The 6,000-nt window shown below is 38.9% G+C and overlaps 1 long non-coding RNA gene across 1 annotated transcript in view; it reads left to right on the top strand.

Moving 5' to 3' along the window:
- The first annotated feature begins 2,316 nt into the window (after nt 1–2,316).
- The window catches only part of LOC103236124 (uncharacterized), a 99,729-nt gene continuing 96,045 nt past the window's right edge, over nt 2,317–6,000 (top strand). Inside the window, exon 1 of the long non-coding RNA XR_498068.3 lies at nt 2,317–2,648. This is a non-coding gene — a long non-coding RNA (uncharacterized lncRNA). The remainder of the gene's footprint in view (nt 2,649–6,000) is intronic.

Genomic DNA, 6,000 nt, shown 5'->3' with positions numbered 1-6,000 from the left:
TTAATGTGAGTCTTATGTGATGATATGATATACATCAGAGTATACCTAAAAATGATGGCTTACTGCATAAAAAAAATTAGAAAGATCCGCTTTTCATTTGTTAAATTCAAAACAACAGAACTCTAGTTTTCCTTTAGAAATGCAGGCAGTTTGCTTAGAGATTGAAGAGAGAAAGAGGAAAATAGTCTTTCTTATCCTTGCAGATCAGACCTTCAAGGCAGTTAAGGAACACTCATGCATCTGGGGAAGTGATGGGCTTATTTGGTGTTTATGGATCTTAAAGCCCCTAATAAGACTCTGGAAGTACCTATATAGCAAATGTTTAAGTTAGAAAAAAGTGTTTCACATTCTACATTATGACTATGGGTGAGTATCTATTAGGACCCTATCTGTCTTTAAACCACCAAGCTATATAGGGGCTGTGTCAATAGTTCTTATATCTGTAAATATTTGGTAATGAGCAAAATATTTAGACTTAACAATAGTTAAGGTTTAGAGTATTCTTACTATTTAAGATGTAGTGGGCTAAACGTATGGCATAGATTTTCTGCCTTATAAGTTAATGGTGTTACATTTTCTACCTTTTGCAGATGGGGCAACTGAGTAATTGACAAAATAAGTAACTTGCTTGCCCAAAGGTCAGTCAGTGTCTATGAATCATAGACTTCTATGACTGTGACTTCCATGGATGTGGTTAACAGAGTGTGCCCCGGCCTTCCAGCAGGCTACAACAGGGCACACTCTGTTAACCAGATCCATGGAAATCACATTCACAGAAGTCTGGGAAAGCAGAAGATCTGTTCTTGGGTCCGGTGGAACTGCAGATTACCAGTGGGACAGTAACTGTTTTTCCTGGTAATCTCCATTTTAGTCTACTCTGCTTACAATTCTGTCAGCTCACAATATTCTCTGAGACACTGACCTATTTTACTCACCGTCACAAAGCAGATTATTGATGGGAGACAAAGAAGAAAACAAGGAGAAATTTATACTAGATCTATCTCTGTGTTAGGCCAATTTACAGCAGATATCCAGCATGTAGCTATTGAATTCTGAGTTTCTGTGAACAAAGTTTCTATATGCCAGAGGATATTTGCCACCAAAGAGCTAGAAATCCATGAGTGCCAGCTTCAAGACTAATATAGCAATGGTAGTTCTTAAATTTTTAAAATTCACTATAAGGAGAAAGTGCTATCTTGTAATCAGAAAAAAATTTAACATGTTTAGTGAAGTTTTTTAGATTTGTCATAATTTTAGTCAAATAATATTTTGAGAGATTCCTTGACAGATCAATATTTAAGTAATGACATGTGGAATATTACCTCAACAAAAACACTTTCTAACTATATTGCCTCCCCTTCTCCTTATTTTTTCTACTGACTACAGGGTAAGAGCCTAGGTGACTTGATATTTTCTGTTTCTGGAGAAAAAATATGTGTAGAAAAAATAACTTTCAAGTCATTTTTGTCCTCAAACTGTTTCTGCTATAGCTATGATCATATATATAGTGCAATAATTCTCCATTAGAAGATGACATCTACTTGAAAAGGCTTCTTGTTAGTTAAGTGTTTCTTTTATTGAAATATTGGCCCTATGTTCCCAGTGGTAGGAAAAAAAAAAAAAAAAAAAGAGGAGAAAGGAAGGAAGTAGGTAAAAGATGGTAGAATTCAACTTGAGACTGACCAAGAAGAAATAAAGAGATAAGGAATATGTCAAGTGTGCTTTCAGATATCAAATTCCAAACTCTACTCCCATCACAAATCACTCACAGTACCTCTATCACCTGTAACTATGAGAAAGTATAAACTAAGGCAGCAAGGATGGTACCTGTTAGATGTCTTTGAATCAACTACTTTATGCAGTACACACTCACAATGGATATGAACTAAGACCCTGACAAATCTCCAAACCCATAACTACCACCAATGTCCTGTTTTCCCCCTAAAATGCTCTGAAGGATATACTTTACTGAACATTTTGAGTTACCTCTTAGATTCAATTTGAATTTTTCATAGTGAAAGCATGAGGAAACTCTAACAAAGTAGCTAGAAATCAAAGGAAATCAATTTTCTCATGTGACTGAAAAGTACAGAGCTCTCTTCAACAACCTGAGTGAGGTCATCAGGACCTGAGTGTTCCCTCTCATTTTCCCTCCCCTCCTCCTCACCCTCATCCCACTTGTCTACTTGACCCCTTCAGTGCTGCAGTTGGAAAGAGAGATGAAGAGAGCTGGACATCAGTGAGGGCCTCAGCTCTCTTCTTTTTTGGTGTTAAATTTACAGAGTGGTGGGGGAAGTAGGGCAAGAGAAATAAACCACAAGATTTTGAGCTCAGAGGAGCTTACCTCCCAGAATACAGGGGGAGGGATAAAGATAACTCAGATTCTCAGAGACAATAAAAACCACCAGCAGGTTGAGTGAGCAGCAAGAGATCTTAAACTGTGGCCTTTTACCAGAATAGACAGTGAGTCACACAGTGCCCAACAAGGACTGACGCCAGCACCCAGAAACTACAAGACAATGCAGAAACCACAAGACACCTCATTCTCAGCACAGAGACAATGCAGAAGCTTCCTCTTGTTCCCCAGGAGAAGCAAAGGGAATCGGAGGTGACAAAGGCACAGCAGAGAGGAACATTGGAAAATTGAGGTATTTAATAAAAACAAACTTTATTATCCTATGAGCCCCTGTGTCAATTAGCAATAACTGAATTAATCTTTGATAGATAAGATTAAAAGTCTTTGTGGGTTTTGATCCCATTGAAAGAGGTCTTGTCTGTTGACTAAACACAGTCCTCAAAAGAAGTTATCTGTTCTTCCAGCACATTGTACCAAATTTATCATCTTCAACTCCACCCTGTTTCTGGAGCCTCTTGATAGCATATCCTATCAGAACTAGTTTGGAAGTGCTTCCGACCAAGCTATCTGCCTGATTCCCCTGACATATTCCTGTAATCTTGTTCCCTTGACTCTGTCATCCCAAGGTTTCACATCTAGAAGACTTGGCAACAAGTCCAGGATTTTTGGCCTTCCTTGACCCATCTTGCCTAAAGCATTATTTTATCAGCCTCTTCCTTCATCACATTTCTCCTCATCATCTGATCCAGAGAGCCATGTCACTGTCATCCTTACTATATGTGGCTCCTTTTCCTTTGGTGTCTTCCACATTAACCAGGCCATGGTCTCCTAAAGCCTTCTTCATTCCAGGCCAGCTGGCTCTTTTCCTTTCCTAATGCGGTAATTATATCAGCAAAGCATGATCAGCAGGTGGTGAACTGAGGATTGCTTCAAGTACACAATATGAGTTTGCGATATCATTCTCAGTAGCTATTGATCTTCTTTTGTGATATTGTTCTCAATATATATATTGTCCTCCAGGTAATCGTTGAGGCTCTGGATGTCCAAAAGTGAATCTGCAGTTTTCTGAAGCCTGTGGTGGTATCCCTATCTGGGAGCTGGGTAACAGTGGAGGGGAAGAGATTAAGATTTCTTTTGACTCCTTTTACTTGAAGGGTTTATTGGTTTATTTATCTGTTTCATTTAGTTTTTTTTTCCTGCTGCCTAGCAGAAATGAGGATTCAGAAGCAAATTAAATTGCATTTTAAAAAATTAAAAACAATGTTCTGTTTCTGTGCACTTGTGTTGTGACTATGCTATAAACTCACTGAAGTTTCAATCAATGCTCTGCCACTTAATTAGCTTTTTGACCTTGGGTTTCTGTAGCTCAGTTTCCTCATCTTCAAATAAAGGTAATAATAGTGCTTTCCTCAGGGACATATTGTATTAAATGAGAAAATCAATGTAAATGCCTCAGTTCAGTGCTATGCATATAGGAAGCACTTAACAAAAATGAATTATTTTTATTCATGTAAAGAGGTCATTGCCTTATGTAGAGTTAATTATCATGGGACAATCTAAGGACTGATTTTGAAAGCATACAGTTAGGATATAACCCAGGATTTATGGGCTCATGACAGAAAGTATCTTTTGAACTGAAGGTCAAAAACATGAAAGAATGAATTAATCAGGGAAAAAAATAAAGATCACTCCTAGAGAGAAGGGACAGTAAGAAATGAAAGAATGTGGAAGTAGCATTAGAGAAACTCCCACAGGTTGTTCCTTTTGGCTCAAGTATCATTGCATATGGAGAATGGGACATTCATCTGGAAAGTGTACAAGGAAGAGTCAAGGTAGATCAGTTAGGAAGGTCCACCAGGAATAAAGAGAATATTAATTAAGGCAACAATTAACAAGTTAGTCAGAGATGAAAGGTGAGAAGGTCTGGGTGAATGACCACACACCTGAGAGATATGCAAGAAATAGAATTCTTAGGTTTTGATTACTGATTAGATATGCAGAGGTTGGGGAAGTGATAAAAAAGAAAGAGAAGAGAAGGTTAAAGATAGCTCTCTGTTTCTGACTTGGTGGAATAACGGTTAGATAGATTATGGGTCTAGACTCCAAAATAAGGAATACATGAAAAGGAGCAAGCTTGAATGGAGATGCAAATAATTCAGTTATAGTTAAGTTGATGTGGAGGAGCCCATGCTGGAAAGATAAATTAAATATGCTGTAATTCATTTTTAAAAATGGATTTTACATTTAGGTAAAAGGTCTGGTTTAGAGATACGTATGTATTTGGGTGCCATCAGCACCTATCTCACTCATAAATGAGATTGCCAAGGAAACAGGGACTGGGAGAAAAGAACTAATGACAGAACAGTAGAGAACTGTGACCTTGGCCCAGCGCAGTGGCTCACGCCTATAATCCCAGCACTATGGGAGGCCAAGGTAGGGGATCATGAGGTCAGGAGTTTGAGACCAGTCTGGCCAACGTGGCAAAACCCAGTCTCTACTAAAAATACAAAAAATTAGCTGGGCATGGTGGCGCGCACCTGTAATCCCAGCTACTTGGGAGGCTGAGGCAGGAGAATCATTTGAACCTGGGAGGTGGAGGTTGCAGTGAGCCAAGATTGCACCACTGCACTCCAGCTTGGGTGACAGAGCGAGACTCCATGAGAGAGAGAGAGAGAGAGAGCTCTGACCCTTAGGATGAGTAGGGACAGAGGATCCCATGAAGGAAGTCACTTGAAGTGGCCAGAAGGTTCATCTAGAAATCAATATAGTAGCACCTTGGGAAAGAAGGGGATATTTAATAGGCCAGATGCTTCAGAAATTTCAAAGATACCCATTCTTGGTTACTAGGGAATAAGACACAAATGGAATGTGAGGGTGTAGTTTTAGGCTTTTAATTCTTCCTAAAATCTTAAATAGTATAGCCATTTACTGCTTTCCCCATCCTCATTCTTTGTCCCCAGTCATTACAGTTGACTCTTGCTACTTCTTAATACGTAGATTCACCCAACACTTTGGTTTTGTTCTACTCACTTCCTTTCTGCTGATTCCTCTTTTCATCTCTCCCCCCTACAGTTCCCATGCAAGCTCTTCACCTCATTACTCTTACTGGTACCCTTATTATTTTTCAACGGTATTCTACCTGGACTTTATGCCTTTAATCCCTTTACAACATCCATTTTCAAGGCTTTTTAACATATGTTTATATTTTAAAAGCTACCCCTCTTGATGTGTATTATACTTTCAGATACTTAAGACTCTGCATAACCTGCTTAACCCCAGTAGTATCACACAGCTCCCTCCCAGCTTTCTGAATACACTACAGTTTCTTCCCTCTAGCCCCAGGCTCTTTGCACAGAGTATTCCTTCTTCTTGAAACACTCGTCACCTTCCATTAACCTACCTCTCACTTGACCTTTTCCTCTCAGCTTAAATGGCACATCCTCCTTTAAGATCCCTACCCTGACCCCTAACATGGGAAAGGTGTTTCCTCTGGGTGTTCCCATATTTGTCTGTGTTTATCCCATCATACAAGTTAGTACATTTAATTGTAATGATCTCAAGCTATTTTCCATGTAAAACTGGGAGTTTCTCAAAGATCCTATTTTCTTTATCAATATATACTCTGCATACAGAAGGAACCTACT

This window comes from Chlorocebus sabaeus, chromosome 7 (assembly GCF_047675955.1).
Source record: "Chlorocebus sabaeus isolate Y175 chromosome 7, mChlSab1.0.hap1, whole genome shotgun sequence".
Taxonomy (NCBI): domain Eukaryota; kingdom Metazoa; phylum Chordata; class Mammalia; order Primates; family Cercopithecidae; genus Chlorocebus; species Chlorocebus sabaeus.
Note: the sequence above shows the minus strand (reverse complement) of the source record. Positions and strands in the feature narration are given on the sequence as shown.